The following is a 17,468-nucleotide window of genomic DNA, read 5'->3' as shown; positions in this document are numbered from 1 at the left end:
TCAATAATTATTGGTAGATTTGGGACCAGAAAGTGGTTTTGTTGATTCACTATACCAGACTGCCTTACAATTTTAATAGAATGACAGACAGTAAGTAGTGCTTGCCTTTTAAATATCATAGCACAATTATTTACTGAAGAAACCAAGAATCTCCCAGCAATATACCTCCGTAGCTCAGTTGTGGATCAGTGTTGAGCACAATCTTAATTAAAGTTCTTTTATGAATGCCAAAGGCCCAAAACAGTATAGCAAGGCAATAGAGTGGAGTGGCTAGCACTAGAATCTTACAGATTCATGTTTGAGCTACAGTTCTACCATTACTTTCTTTTTTATTTTTAAATTTTTTATATTTATGGATACATAATAGTTGCATTGTTCTTACCATATAGTAGATACTGGCTAAAAGTAAGCCATTAGAAATTCATAGTGAATACAAGGTGCTCAGAACTTTAAAGGTGCAAATTGTGAATTTTTATCTTCTTAATCCTGGAAGATATGCTGTGGTCTTTTTTTGTTTGTTTGTTTTTCATTCTACTGCATCTTCTTGCAACACTGTGGTCTTTTAAATGTTGTGGGTTACCTAAGAACAGCCTTATAAAAAGGATTTTACTTTTTCAATGAGCTTTTTATATTAATAGAATCTCTTTTCTTGATTTACTATCATCTCCCTGAACTCTATTGAAATTTATTTCTGTTTCTGAGAAGCATTTTGTCGCTGTATACATGTAGTGACCCTTTTCTAAAAAGTCTTCTCCTTAGCATTAATTTCACATGTTTTTATTTAGTATTTCAGTTTCTTGAAATGTATTCTTAGTTCATGTCACTCATGTCAAAAGAGGGAATACAGTTGTCTTGAACTTTTTCCCCAGAATGTAACCTCAACTGGTCCAGGAAACTAGTAACTTGGAACAGATCTTTCTGAGAGTTGTGGTATCTGATAGTCCAGAGAATTCAAAGAATATTATTGTGTCCAATATAATAACAATAAAAGAAAATAATTTGACATGGAAAAACAATTTTTTTTAATAATAGTCCTTTCAGAGGGAGCTCATCAATAAAAATTTAGCGCCTTTTACATTGTAATTAATGAATTTACTAAATTTAGTTAGAATGTCTGCTCAAACTCACTAAGGCCACCAGAAGAAGTTACTTAATCCTGGAATATATTCTGTGGTCTTCTTGTTTTAAAAATTCTACTGCATCTTCTCAGAATGCTGTGATCTTTCAAATGTCATAGTTTACCTAAGAACAGCTGATAGTCTATTACTGCTGGTAGACTTAAAATCATTCTGATATGAATTAGAAAAGAATCCAACATTTGCTAACACCTAAATAAATACTGTTACTTCCTAATGGATGTGTATGCTATAGCATTTTCTAGGTTTAAAAGTTCATTAGTAGTAGTGAAACAATTTCAATATTGTGTTTTTCCTTGACAATGATTTTGAGTTACTTATTTTCAGAGTAATCCCATTCATTCATAGTTACTTTGCTGAGTTGTAGCTTTGAAAAGCTAAAACTTGAAAGAAGCCAAACACCTTTATAGCAACCAGGAACTTATGTTTGAAATCTAAACAGTTGCATCTATTCCAGTTATCTCTGAGCTTTGCTAAATAATTGATTAAAAAAAAAGAAAAAAACCTCTGAAGGATGATTAGGATTTCTTTACCTTTAGTGAAAATATGATTCTGTTTGCTGTTTCCTTTTTCATGTTTGCAATATTGAAGTAAGTTTTATAAGTTATCTTGTCTGACATCTGTTTTAAGTATTTATTATGACAATACAGAGGTTTCAAGAGAGTGACAAGGCTTATGATTCTTTTTCCATGTAATAGTCACGGAATTTATGAAATTGTTGGCCGGGTCACAAGATGCGTGATAATTGTTGGCCAGGCATGGTGGCTCATGCCTGTAATCCCAGCACTTTGGGAGGCCAAGGTGAGTGGATCACCTGAGGTCAGGAGTTCAAGACCAGCCTGGCCAACATGGTAAAACCCCGTCTCTACTAAAAATACAAAAATTAGCCAGGTGTGATAGCAGGCGCCTGTAATCCCAGCTACTTGGGAGGCTGAGGCAGCAGAATCAGCCTTGAAGTTCAGGCTGGAACCCAGGAGGCGGAGGTTGCAGTGAGCTGAGATTGTGCCACTGCATGATCCAGCCTGAGTGACAGAGCGAGACTCCGTCTCAAAAAAGAAAAATAAATAATTATTTTTACAGCAACTATAATATAGTAGAATGTCTTAAATAGTATGACCTGGTGGTAAAAGGATGGGCAGTTTAACATTAGCAAGTATTTTGTTATTTTTCATATGTAATCATGGAATTTTTAATGCAGAATTTTAGTTTGTGTTTCTTGGAATGCCTATGCAGGTAATGTATTCTATTACTTTTAAATACTGTTTTGTTCAACCTAAAAATATACAATCACTATGCTAAATAAATTTTTTTGTACTTATAAAGACTTTATACTAAAACTGTATTGATTAATGAAGTATTATTTATCTGACAATGTTTTCAAACTTTTATTAACCTAGAAATCAGTGTATTGGCTGCCATTTGTTAGATGCATGTGTTCTTATAGCAGCTGTTTATCATCATCATCTCTCCCTCTTTTGAATAAAATTTCATAAATCCTGTTCTTTTATATGTAGTTTCATATCACTACCATTTCAAGGATGCTGTGAAGGAGAACTTAATAGATTGATTTTTTTTACTTGCCCACTCTTGAATTGACTGTAAAAGTTAGTGCTTTCAGTTTCGATTAAACATCTTGTTTGGGCAGTTTTAAAATACCTGCTGTTTTCCACATTTATAGGCTTGTCATTTTACAATTTTGTTTAACTTAAGCAGAACTGAATTGGTTACTGTAGCAAACTCATTCTTCATAACAGCTTGTTCTTTTAAAATTAAAATAGAATCTGTTAAATAAACTTATAATGCTTTTGAATATAAGCAAAGTCTATGAAGTGCTCAACACTTTAAAAAAATAGCCTTTTTTTATTGGAAAAAATAAAAGTGTCACAGAATGAAACTTTATGGAACAGTAAAGGTTATCTTCTCTAAAAAATGGAAAATAACTTTTAATAACTATGAGCAAAATGATTAAATATTGGATCTGTAGAAAAGTCCAGAAATACATTGATGTGGCATTACAACACGATAGTGGATTTTCCAAGCATTTATTACCGTAAAATATTTTTGAAATACTAATCTGCAAATTAAAAATTACATCTAGCAAAGACATTTTCTACTACTAAAGTAATCTAGACTATCTTATATCTTTGATACATTTTATTTTATTTTATTTTTAATGGTCTATATTTATTATTTTTCTTATATTAGCATAAAACCAATAGGTTCTATTTATTAGACTTTTATGCCACAAACAGCAACATTGCTGTTTACCGCATATAATTAAGCATTAAACCCAAGATTTCTGAGCTCTGGTCATTTCTTAATTAATTGAGGGACATGCCTACTTAAAAAAATTGGCCCAGATCCTTAAAAGTATGAATAAATATTATGCAGAAGAACTCAGACTTTAATGTTTAGGTGTTCCTGTAATTGTCTGCAAGTTTCTCTCTCTAATACATGTTTGATAGCTTTTGTCTCTGGAGAAAAAAGTAGAATTTTCAAATCATATACATGAGATTTAATATCTATTCCAATGTGCAGATGGGTTATCTTGTCTTCTCTTCACAGTGTTTCTGTATTTATAGCATCTATTTATGTAAATCATAGCTCCTTTTATAACTGGTTTCATTTCCTGTAGTTTTAGTCTGTGTTCTTCAACCTAAATTTTTGTAGATTTATAACTCGCAGCTTAAAGCAATTTTACAGAGTTCAGATGTTGAAGAAAAAGAAATCCTGCACTTTGCTGCCCTCCAGTGGATTATCCAGCATATATACTGCCTGCAATGAAGGATCTTTGCTTTATCACATCCTTTTACGTTCTTTTATAAGAATTAGTGAAGGTATCTGCTTTTTAAAAAAAGATATTCTTATAGACCCAGTTTTAATAGCACTTTTTTTAGAGGCAGGGTCTCACTGTGTTGCCCAGGCTGGAGTGCAGTGGCTATTCACAGGCTCTATCATAGCATACCATAGCTTCTAACTCCTGGCTCAGGCAATCCTCCCATCTCAGCCTCCCAAACAGTTGAGACTACAGGTGTGTATCACTGCACCTGACTCTTACAGCATTTTAAATATGCTACTAGTTAGGTCACCTCCATTTATTTCTGTAAAAAGAATTAAAACTGGTTGATGTATTGCAGATTTTAAAATCCTGAGATGCAGGTATATCCTGCAACAAAACCAAATGTACTTCTGTGTATGTAATATGTCTAAATCTGTATATTTCTTTACTTGAAAGGGCTGTAGTTATTTGGTTAACAAACAGTTTTTTAACATGTATCTTTAACATGTATTTAACATGTGATAGAGGAGAGAATAGGAAAAAGAATTTTTGTATTTATGAACCTACAAGCAAAGATTGTGATTTACTCAAATTACAGTCAGTCATTGGCGGAGCTGAAACTAAAATATGAGTCCTCTGTCTTCCAGGGCCAGTGTGGTTCCTATGCATTTCAGCCAGTCATAAATTATTCCACTGCCATGATTGAAAGATTGAAAGAATTTATATTTGTAGATTCCTGGGACATTTTATCAAAGTGGTATAATCACTACACTTTTTATGTCATCACTCAAAAGAGATGCATTTCTACATAAAACATGGATGTAAACTAGATTATGGGGGGCAGTCATAATGAACCCCAAGAGCATACCTAAAACGGTCTCTCAGTTTAACATATCACCCTGATCGTTTCTGAATCTTGCATCATTAGATTGCCACATAGCCTTCTATTTTACATGAAAGATCTTATGGCTGTACTTTGTAGTATTAGCTTAGTAGACAGTATTTTTCTTTTGGGATTTCCAGCATTTAGCTTTTTTGAACAAAAGGGATACTTTTGGTTTTCATAAGAACTTACAGACAGTATTATCAGATTCTGATGACCAATGGTTTTATACTTCAGCCTCTGAAAGACATTATATATAAATATTTGTTGGTTTTTAATGTGAATGTTTTGTCCTGCATGCCAAAAAAAAGTTTTATTTTAAAGAATGAGCCTATTAGCCCTTGCCTGAGATCTTTTCACAGCTATTCATCCAGTCATTATAGGTTGTTAGCCTGGCCAAATAATATTTAAGAAGTATGAAATTTGATAGAGGATATAATCTTCTAAAGCAACAATTTGTTTTCTTTCAACCAAAGAAAACTGGGTGTGGTTTATTCTTCATTCATTCGTTCATTCATTCAATGAACACTTATCTACCATATGCCAGTCACTATTCTAGGAATTGGAAACCAAACAGAAAATACCTCCAGCTCTTACAGAGCTACATTCTAGTAGAGGGAAGCAGAGAGTAGATAATAAACATAATAAATCATTTAATTAGAAAGTGAGTGCTCAGGGGGTTGGGGTCATTAAGGGAGGCCCCACTGAGAAAGTGACATTTGAACATAGACTTGAGGGAGGATAGAGGTTCTAAGCCATGCAGACATAGAGCATAAAAGCATTTCAGGCAGAATAGCATTGCAAATGTTCATGTTAGGAATAGCAAGGAGGGCTTTCCATCTGTGGTGGAGATGTAGAAGATGAAAGCAGAGATAAATATGGTGGAGGATAGAGCCACTTTTTTGATGCCTTGCAGACCATTCTAATAATTTGGGCTTTTCTTCTAAGAGAAAGATGTATGACTAGGAACTGGGCGGCACAGCAGGAGATGAGTGGTGGGCCAGTAAGCAAAGCTTCACCTGCATTTATAGCCAGTCCCCATCACTCGCATTACTGCCTGAGCTCCGCCTTCTGTCAGATCAGTGGTGGCATTAGATTCTCATAGGAGCATGAACCTATTGTAAACTATGCATGCACGGGATCTAGGTTACACGATCCTTATGAGAATCTAAAGCCTGATGATCTGTCACTGTCTCCCATCACACCCAGATGGGACCATTTAGTTGCAGGGAAACAAGCTCAGGGCTCCCACTGACTCTACATTGTGGTGAGTTGTATAATAATTTCATCATATATTATAATGTAATAACAAAGTGCACAAAACATGTAATGTGCTTGAATTATCCCAAAACCCCATCCCCACCCACCCCCCAGTCTTTGGAAAAATTGTCTTCTACGAAAGCAGCCCCTGGTGACAAAAAGGTTGGGGACTGCTGACTTAGAAGATTTTGAACACAAGAGTGAAATGAACTGATTTACATCTTAACGTAATTCCTCTGGTTGCTCTGTTGAGAATAGACTAGTGGGATTAGAGCAGAAGCATGAAGACGTGTTAGGATGCTATTGCAAAAATATCAGTGAGAGATGATATCGGCCTGTACCACTGGGGTGGACAGGGAGAAAGTGAGAAATGATCCTATTTGGAATATATTTTGAAGGTAGAACCAACAAGACACTCCTAGAAAGGGATATGGGAAATGAAAGAAAGAGAGGTCAAGGGTGACTCTTAAATTTGGAACCTGAGCAATCAGGTAAATAGTGGTGCTATTTAATGAGATATTCAGGTCTGAGAAAGGAGCAGATTTGGGGAGAAAAACAAGTTTGGTTTTGGACATGTTAAATTTGAGTTGCCTATTAAGTGTTCAAGTAGAGATGTTGAATAGGTAGTTGGATACATGAGTGTTACAATGATGGGGAAGAGACCAGGCTAGAGATAATAATTTATGGGTCATGGACATATGCATTTTTTAAGTCATTAGCTTGGATGAAATTACCTCAATAATTACTATAAAAAGGAAAATGGGTCAAAAATCAGTTTCTAGGGTATTCTAGCCACCATTTAAAGGTCAAGAAGAAAAAGAGCAGTAAAGGAGTAGCCAGTAAGCTAGTAGAAAAACCATTCAAGTATTTTATCCCACAAGCCAAGTGAAGAAAATGTTTTAAGGGGTTATCAAGCATATCATTCTTATTGTAGCAGCATGCTATATCCTGAGAGATTGAGCTGGATGTGGGCCGAGAATGAAACACTGGATTTAGTAACATGGAGATTGTTGGTAATCTTGTAAAAGCTTGTGTGAAATCGGTTTTGAAGGAGGCAAGCAACTCTCAAGTTTTGCTATAGTGAAGAGCAGGAAAATGGGATATAGCTGGAGGGGCCTGTGGGGTTGAAGGTATTTGTTTTTGTTCTAAAAATAGAAAGCAGCATGTTTCCATAGGAATGATCCAGCAAAGTGGGAAATATTGAAGATGCAGCAAAGGGCTAACTGTAGAAGCAGAATTCTTGAGTAGACAGGAGGGGATGAAATCTAAGGCACAAATGTAAGAGTGGTCCTTAGGAACAAGGATGATATATAAGTAAAGTTGTAGGTATGTTGAAAGATTTGATGGTGGGACTTGTGATTGCTTCTCAGCAACATATGAGGTGACTGGTCAGATGAGAATGAAGAGGTACAGAGAATGTTGGAGATTTGATGAGAGAGGAAAGGCTGAAAACAGTTGTCTCAGAATGCGAATTAAGTAGAGAGGTTTCTAACTTTGGTAACTGGATAGATGTCAATGTTAAGAATGGGAATACAGAGGAGAAATCATCTATGCATTGATGTGCTGGGAATAGCAAGTTCCATGTTCATTTGGAGATGCCTCTGATTCCCTCAGAATGTGCCGGATGTGAAGAAAATGTCAAGAACGGAATCTTAGAAAATGCTAACATTTAAGGAACAGAGTCAGTGAAAGAGTGAGTAAATAGAGGCACTGGAAGAGCAGGGTCATGAAGTTTAGAAGAACAGAGAGTTTGAGAAGGACAAAGAGGACAATAGTAGTGTGTCCTGTATTGGTTCATTTGCAAGCTTTTAGTTGATATTTTAATTTTAATATTTATGGTTTATTTTGATGGGCATTAGAAAAAATAACTGGTACATAAAACCTGTGATTTATGAAAAATGGTAATAATTTTCCCTTTTAACCTAAATTAGTGTAAGATTAAACTTTAGATTCATTAAAGAAAAACATTATGTAAGTAATGATACTGCTAGCTATGGAAAAATCATGATAGTAATTGGTAAATGAATCAACTGTGGGAAGCTCTGGGTTTAACAGTTTAGAAATCATTGGTGACTTCATTTTATCAAAAGCATTTTCTATAAAATGGGGAAATACATACACTAAAACAACATTAATAAATTTTAGAATAATGGAAGTATTAAAGTGAGCTCTCTATATAATTGAATTACTTTTAGAGCTCTTAGATATAGTTTCTAAAATACAGCTCATATTTTATCCTGTTACTTAGTGACTAAAATAACTTTAAAGCAAATAGGAGATGAAACCAATAATCATTCTTTTTTCTTTCTTCTTTTTTTTTTTTCTGAGGCGGAGTCTTGCTCGCTCTTGTCGCCCAGGCCAGAGTGCAGTGGCTCTGTCTCGGCTTACTGCAACCTCTGCCTCCCTGGTTCAAGCAATTATCTTGTCTCAGCCACCCCAGTAGCTGGAAATACAGGCACTTACCACCATGCCTAGCTAATTTTTTGCATTTTTAGTAGAGACGGGGTTTCGCTGTGCTGGCTAGACTGGTCTCAAACTCCTGACCTCAGGTGATCCACCCGCCTCAGCCTTCCACAGTGCCGGGATTATAGGTGTGAGCCACCGCACCCGGCCAAGAATCATTCTTTAAAGAACATGTAATAATAATAGAACACAAATGAGAAAAGCTTTCTTTAAAAACTTCATTTGTTAGAAACATGAAAAGGTGGCTGGGCATGGTGGCTTCACGCCTGTAACCCCAGCACTTTGGGAGGCCGAGGCAGGTGGATCCCCTGAGGTCAGGAATTCAAGACCAGCCTGGCCAACATGGCGAAACCCCATCTCCACTAAAAATACAAAAATCAGCTGGGTGTGGTGGTGCATGCCTGTAATCCCAGCTACTGGGAAGGCTGAGGCAGGAGAATTGCTTGAACCTGGGAGGTGGAGGTTGCAGTGAGCTGAGATTGCATCATTGTACTCCAGCCTGGGCAACAGAGACTCCGTCTAAAAAAAAAAAGAAACATGAAAAGTTAATTGTGTGTTTTTAATAAAATAGTAGAAAACCTTGATGGGCAGTTGAAGAAATAGGGCATTTCTCAGAAGGATAGTCTAAGCCCTATAAGCAAGAGGGGGAAGATAAGCAAGAGGGGGTCTGTTTTATATAGTTCCCCCTAGTCATTTAATAAGGTATTTTTAATACAGTTTGTTGCTGCAGTTGTATTTCATTATCCTTACAGGAACGGAAGGGGGCTGACTTCTTGTTATATACACTTGTGTGTAGTGAGTTGGGCAAGTTCATTGGATGTTGTCTAAATCTTGAGTTTTCATTCATCATTCTAGTATGTAATGTTAAGTTTTGCCATCTTAGATAGCAAGCATTTATACAACTCTTCTCCATTCAGAAAGATGATTCTAGCTGGGCTTGGTGGTGTGCACGGTAGTCCCAGCTACTTAGAAAGCTGAGGTGGGAGGATCACTGGAGACCAGGACTACAAAGCTAGGGTGCACACTGATCACACCACTGCCCTCCAACCTGGGAAGCATGATGGGACACCTGTCTCTTGAAAAAAATAAAAAAAATTAATTGGCAAAATACACACACAACCTATTCTACGTTGGTAAAGTGGGCTCTTTTTAAAATTTTAAGTGATTTGTGCCTCAGAAAATTATGTTTGTTTTGAGACAGTTGAAATGAGTTCCTAGTTTTAGACTATTTTTTTTAAAACAGCACCAACTACGTAAACCCCTTTTCAAATTTAATCATTGGATGATCTCTACTCAGTTCCATGGCCTGATGGATATAAAGCAGCGAGTCCGATAATCATTAGAAAAGAGCATTCGTGAAATTTTAAAACACATAAGACTGAGGATGTCTGCCATATGTATGTATACATGTGTATGCTGTTTGGGTTTTTCTCCTTTTTCCTTTCATTGTTAGTATTTATTACTAGTGGTTGAATTTATTTCATACGGAGCCACTCTTTGGCCAGGAAAATCTCAGTAATCTGTTACTAACCAGCAAAGTATATTTGATTATTATCTCAAAGATGCAGGAGAAATTTAAATCACATTTCACAGATACTGAAAAGACCATAGCTTTGGATTTGTCTTCCCACTTAGTTGCCTTTTATAGGAACAAACCTAAATTTGTCATTCAAATTTTGCCATCCTTTAAACCTCTTTAGCTCTCAGGCTTTGTTAATGACCCAGTCAGGTCACAAATATACAGTGAGATGATTATAGAAAATAATAAGCACAATTTGCCTAAGTACATTTCAGGAGAAAGAGCTAGAGGTCCGTGGCAGCTGAGCAGGTACTGCTGTCAAGCAAGTTTCCTGATTCCTGCTGCACCTTTGTAATAATAAAGCCCTATTTCGCTTGATGATGAGAAATACAGCTAGAGAAAAACCTAATATGAACAAATTAATAATCAGTTCACCACCCTTCTCACAGTCCACTGGCTAAAAGCCACAAGTGTTGAAAGTTGGGAGAGACTGAGAAAGATCCTGGAAACCATGTTATTACCTGCAAAGTGGCCACTGAGGTGAGTGCCCCAGGTGACTTTCATTTGGTGGCATAAAGCAAGAGGAAACAATATGTAACAAAATACATGATATCATCATGTGCTTTTCACTTTCCCCTTGACCATGCATTGGCCACATTTACTTACGTGTAAGTAGATATGTTCAAATTAAAGTGCCTATCTTAATTCCATACCCTTGAGGCAGGGTCTGCAATCAGGGAATTAGGAAACTTTATTACTGAGATCCATCCACAAGTCTCTGCTCATAACATTGTTTGATAGACGGACTTCACTGGGATTTTTTAAACTTTGGTTTGAGTATCATACTTGCTACCTCTGCCAATGCAAAGGACATTTCCTAGTGCTTGATCTTTTTCCTTCTGTCTAGGACCTTTGAGGTATTACTAGACTCAAATCTTGATCAGTTATGGAATAACTAGGATCTTGAGTTCTCATTGAAGATACTGTCCTTGTAATTCACTTAATTTGAGGAGAAAAAAAGACAAAATGGCCTTTGTAACTTCATTAGCCTAAGCCTTGCTCTGTATCCTTGCTCCAGGGAAAAAAGACAAGCCTGATAAGCCCAAAAAGGGCTGGGCATAATTAAGGATTGCTTTCTGCTCTCAAGGAGCTGGGAGAGTCTTGTTAGAGAGTTGTGTAATGTACGAGGTCTGTTGGTTTAAATATCATATTTACTACCTATACCAATGGTAAGTGTAAATATCATACTTACTACCTAAACCAAGTCTAGTTTGCTAGTAAGTTTTAAATACCAATACCATATTTAAAACTTTGGTTTAAATATCATACTTACTACCTATACCAATGCAAAGGACATTTGGTTGGCCTAAATATCATACTTACTACGTAAACCAAGTCTGTTGTTTTTCCTACTCGATCACTTTCCTCTGTGTCAGCAGGTGACCACTTGTAGCAGGAAAAAGGAGAGGCAGATGGTAATCACTAACGATTGTGGGTAGCTAGGAAATCTAAGCCCCCTCTGACTGTTTGTATGCTTGTTCTAAGTTTAAGAATTGAGTGAAGCAGGCTCACTGTAAGAGTGTGTGATTGAATCAGAAAGATATGTTGTATTTTAAGGTCACTGACTATGAGAACTTTATAACATCTGCCTTTTGCAGAATCCATGGAAATTGTACCAAATCTTGGTACCAAATGATGATGCTATTGCGGGTAGTTAATTTTCTTGACTACATACATCTTGCTTTGCTGGTTTGATGAGTTAGCGCTCATTGCTTTCTGCAGCTCTATCCCATAACTCTCCAGCTCTTTCCCACAACTCATACACATAAAAGTACCAATTTTACCCATCTTTCAAGACCCACTTCCACCATATGCCTTACTTGGTCTCCTAATTATAAGTAATGTGTAATCAGACAATTTAACTGTGCCTCTCCTTTGGCTCCTGTGACTTGCCATGATAGTTATCTGTGTACATCACACAACTCTAGTAAGACTCTCCTAGCTCCTTGAGTACAGAAACCAATCCTTTTTTCATCTGCATACCCAAGCTCACCAAGAATTCCATACCCTCCCCACAACATTTAGCACATTGAATATTCTTTAATGGCAAAGTAGCTGATAATATTTCAATTCTGAACTACTCAGATAACTAAGTATTAAATGTAATAACGAGTAATTAACTTGTATCCACCCAAAGGTTGCCCAGAGTGCTTTCTAGGAAACCCCCCTCAATATACATAAGTAGATACAAATCTCCTTTTAAGGTCTACAGTTCCCACTGTAAGAGGGAGAAGAAAAATGGAATTGTATTGTCTTACTGGTCCACTAGGAGCTAACACATCTAACAAGTGGCCTGTATTGCCCCACCTTCAGTCCCTCCTGTTTTTAATGAAAGTTATAAACTAATGTCTCTCTTGACCCTCATTGAAAACTAACACCTGTGGGTCGGTCTCAGGAAGTCTGTTGAATTTGTTTCCCCAGTATTCTTGCTTAAAGAAAAGTTCCCTAGGCTGAAGTAAGCCAGAGATTTAAATTAAAAAAAAAAAAAAATAGCTATGTCAGTTAATTTTCTCTTTCAATATAATTTATGCATGGAAAAGTCTCATAGTAAACTTAGAATGAATTTTAAATTTGCTTTAGATACGTAATCTGATCATTTACCTTTCTAGAAGCACTTATAACTGCTGAAAGCCTTGATTCTTCATTAAAATAGTTTCTAACACAGCCTACATGTCATGGTATCTGTGTCTGAACTGATGCTGACTTTGCTTCCTGTGCTTTAGTCATTTAAGAGAAGGCCACATCATGGCAAGACCAAGAGGCCAGATTTATAGCCAGTTCTCCTTTCTCTACTCTAAAAGGCGGCAGGGCATATGGGATGCAGGGGCATATAGGTCTGCAGAAACCAATTCAGCTCTAAATTCTTGGGCAAAGCAAGTTCCAGGTGTGACCATGTGTGAACAGAGTATTTCCCAGGACAGAATTCAACTCCAGAATATGTAGCAAAAGGGAAACACACACACATGTTCATATTTGGGAATCACATACTTTCTTTTTTTTTTTTTTTTCCTGTAAACTCTTCTGACTTAATCACCTCACCAGGAGAGAGTGCTGATTTCGAGTCTTTACTATGGTCTGTTTTCTCTTTGCCATTGTACTTTTGAGGTCAGTCAGTACATAACCATTATTTTAAAACCTTCTGCAAAGAATTTCATCCGGCAGTAATTCCTGAATGAGAACAGGTCTAAGGAGCCATTATTTCTGTTCAAATAATTTCTTTTTTCTTTCCCAAATAGAGGATAGAACAGGGCAGAGGAGGTGAGGCATCTTCATTTGTCTCTCAGGTACAGTCATCAGCAACCTAGGTTTCACCCAGATTCAGGTTCTGTATGCTTATATTAGCAGAGGTTTCATTAACGATGTTTCCCAAGAATCCTCTGACAATACGACAGTAGTTTGTCTCTCCATTTCAGAGTAAAGAATCCTAGACACAGAGATGTAAATTGATTTGCCCAAGTTTGTACGGTAAGGCTGCAGCTGAGGCAGGATTTGAATTTATACCATGAAAGTGTTCCTCTTGGTAAAAGATCTGTTAGACTCTGTTACAACCTCTGGAGGTGAAAATCATAAAGGTATCTGTTCCCAGTAAGGCCTCCTTTTTCCTCAGCTATACCTATTACTCTGTGTGGTGCCAGAGTCCCACATGTCACCTGTAGTAAAAGCTTCCTGGTAATATTTGTAAGTAATTTTGTATAACAGTGGTGAGCAACTGAAAGATATATTTTTGTTCACTTCATGGTATTTTACTACCTCTTCTAAAAGACAAATTACGTTTTTCTAGAGATAAATATGAAATAGTGTTATTAGGTAGCTTAAATTATAATAAAAGGAAACAGTCACCATGTGTTTCTAAGCTACCTATTTCCAAAAGAAATCATTTTTATAACTGCATAATTTTGAGTGCAGTTGGGTAGAAAGGTAAGGAGAAAATACTATAGAAAAAGTCACTCATATCTGTTAAAAGGATGATGTTGTCTGTATTTTCCACCTAGGTACTTTAATTGAATGTATCAGAATGCTTCCTGTAGGGTAACCTTTCTGAAAGGCAGAAGAAAGGAGACTGTAGAGTATAATATAAGCCTGTTGGAGCAGGGATGGTAGGAAAATCGTTAGAATATTCCACTGTTTCACAAAGACTACTTTTCTAACATCTTTGCCCTAAATTTTGAATTATAGCTCGTATTACAAATCAATTTATTATTTATATCTTAGAAATTAGTTTTCTAATAAATTACATAGGAATATAACTTATATTTACTGTATGAAAACAAAAAGTTTGGGGAAGGACTGAAGCAAGATTAACAAACTAGAGGGGGCTGGGCACAGTGGCTCATACCTATAATCCCAGCACTTTGGGAGGCCAAAGAGGGCAGATTGCTTGAGCTCAACAGTTTGAGACCAGCCTGGGCAACATGCTGAAACGCTGTCTTTACAAAAATTACAAAAATTAGCCAGGTGTGGTAGCGTGCACCTGTAGTCTCAGCTACTCTAGAGGCTGAGGTGGGAGGATGGCTTGAGCCTGGAAGGCGGAGGTTGCAGTGAGCCCACATCATGCCACTGCACTCCAGCCTCGGTGACAGAGCAATTCTGCCTCAAAACAAACAAACCAAAAAAACTAGAGGGAGGGAGTTGTTGAACAGCAAAGAGGTAAAAGACTATAGGTAACATGGTACCCATAGCCTATTTTCATATCGTAAGAGAGTCTGTCTATTAAAATGTCCTTTAGAGAGCACAGAGCCTACTGTGAGACTAATTTCTAAGTGTGCTAAATATTTGGGGGCTTAGATATGCTAAGGAGTTTGATCTGAATTAATTGCTGCTTTCTTCTAAAAGATTGGTAGAAATGGACTCTATACTGCCTCCAGCATCCCCTACATACACACGCGCGCGCACACACACACACACACACACAGAAAGTTGAAATTACACAGATACCCTGATAACTTCTTTTTTTAATTATTATTATTATACTTGAAGTTCTGGGATACATGTGCAGAACATGCAGGTTTGTTACATAGGTATACGTGTGCAACGGTGGTTTGCTGCACTCATCAACCCATCATCTACATTAGGCATTTCTCCTAATGCTATCTCTCCCCTAGCCACTGCCCCCCGACGTGTGATGTTCCCCTGCTGTGTCCATGTGTTCTCATTGTTCAGCTCCCACTTATGAGTGAGAATATGCGGTGTTTGGTTTTCTGTTTCTGTGTTAGTTTGTTGAGAATGATGGTTTCCAGCTTCATCCATGTCCCTGCAAAGGTTATTCTTTTTTATGGCTGCATAGTATTCTATGGTGTATATGTGCCACATTTTCTTAATCCAGTCTATCATTGATGGGCATTTGGGTTGGTTCCAAGTCTTTCTGTTGTGAATAGTGCTGCAGTAAACATACGTGTGCATGTGTCTTTATAGTAGAATGATTTATAATCCTTTGGGTACATACCCAGTAATGGGATTGCTGGTTCAAATGGTATTTCTAGTTCTAGATCCTTAAGGAATTGCCACATTGTCTTCCACAGTGGATAAACTAATTTACACTCCCACCAACAGTGTAAAAGTGTTCCTATTTCTCCACATCCTCTCCAGCATCTGTTGTTTCCTGACTTTTTAATGATCGCCATTCTAACTGGCATGAGATGGATACCCTGATAATTTCTAATAGCAAGTTAATTGATCATACTAGAGATTCTGAGTTGGCTATAACTAAAAGGCCTTATTTTAAAAGGATTACGTTGGGATAACTTACTATCCCAGTGCAGCTTTTTAGGGAGTCAGGGCTAATAATAATAGCATCTTACCATGTGCTAGGCAATGGTCTGGCTCGTTGCACGTAATTCTCAACAGCCTAATGAAATGGATATTATTATTAAGCTCAATTTGCAGCTGGTGCAGTGGCACGTGCCAGGAGGCTGAAGTAAGAGGATCACTTGAGCCCAGGAGTTCAAATCCAGCCTGGGCAACGTAGTGAGACCCCCATCTCTTAAAAGACAAAAACAAAAAAACTCAGTTTGTAGATGAGGAAACTGATTCACAAAAAGGTAAAGTAACTTGTCTTTCGCCAGGCTGTACCCATAACCACTGCTCTAATGCTAAAAGAACCACAGGATCTTATCACTGGTGCTGGCTTTAGTTACTTGGCTCTTACAAAGTTTTGATGCCTCTCAATTCATTTGTGGCATTTCTTTATTATAACTCACCAAAAAGCATCCTAAGTTACCCAACCAGGAGTCTCTACCAATATATGAGATTTAGAAGGTAAGAATTCGTTTTAACAAATAAGTGGTTACCCAACTCTAATTAGAAAGTGAAAAATACTCTTCTAGCAATTTGTAAACAATTAAGATGAGAATATAGGAGATCCTGAGAACTTAGTATACTTTGAAAAACTGTTTAGCCACATGATAAATTGTGACTTTACCCATCAGGAGACTTTACTTTGACGAGGTATATTAAATATGTAGTTGTTTTTCCAAACACCCTTGTAGGATAGGTTAGTATTAATAACCCTATTTATGCAGGAGATACCCTATGCATAGAAAAGAATGTTAATGTACTAGGATCTCATAGTAGTTCCAGAATCAGAAATACCCTTTTTGGAGTTTTATACTTAGTTGATAGTCTTGTAGTCTCTTACTTCTAAGAAAAACCGAACTGCCAGGATTTGAATTAGATGTTAAATGCTTTGTAAGCAAGTAAGAGCATTAAACACAGAAAAGTGTTTTCCATTTTCACCTGGGACCTTGTTACCTAAAGCATTTTGTTTAAGTAGTGTTGTTCCTTTAAAGAAAACTCATACCTCTCAAGGTTAGTGTAAGTCATAGAATCTCCCCATTTTTGTGTCAGCAAAAAATAAGTCTTATGCATAGAAGATGACTTGCTACTTTCCAGGTATCTTTCCATTTTTCCTTCTCCAATATTTTCCTGTATTTCTTTAATGAGAACATCATTCCGACCTCTGCCAGGAAAACAGGCAATATTTTTCCACAAAGGCAACTTTTTTTAGTTCCCCTTTGAGCTGGAGCAGACCTATACTGTAGTCTAAAGAATGGAAATTTTAAATTCCTCTGAAATACTTCACCTACCCTTAGAAACTGGAAGGAGTAATTTTTAAAATTAGGCAATTCAACTATTGCCAATCTACGTATGCAAATCACATCAGAACCCTAAACCAGTCTGGCTTTTTTTGTTGGTTTTTTGGGTGTTTTGTTTTGTTTTTTGGAGATGGAATCTCGCTCTGTCGCAAGGCTGGAGTGCAGTGGCGCGATCTCGGCTCACTGCAACCTCCGCCTCCCGGGTTCAAGCGATTCTCCTGCCTCAGCCTCCCGAGTAGCTGGGACTACCGGCATGTGCCACCATGCCCAGCTAATT

General features: G+C 37.0%; 1 protein-coding gene across 8 annotated transcripts in view; it reads left to right on the top strand.

The window, feature by feature from the left end:
• TTC17 (tetratricopeptide repeat domain 17) overlaps positions 1-17,468 on the top strand; it is a 126,669-nt gene that overhangs the window by 57,695 nt on the left and 51,506 nt on the right. The gene's annotated exons all lie outside the window — the stretch shown is intronic.

Source organism: Hylobates moloch, unplaced genomic scaffold (genome assembly GCF_009828535.3).
Source record: "Hylobates moloch isolate HMO894 unplaced genomic scaffold, HMol_V3 SCAFFOLD_11, whole genome shotgun sequence".
NCBI classification, from domain to species: Eukaryota; Metazoa; Chordata; class Mammalia; order Primates; family Hylobatidae; genus Hylobates; species Hylobates moloch.
Note: the sequence above shows the minus strand (reverse complement) of the source record. Positions and strands in the feature narration are given on the sequence as shown.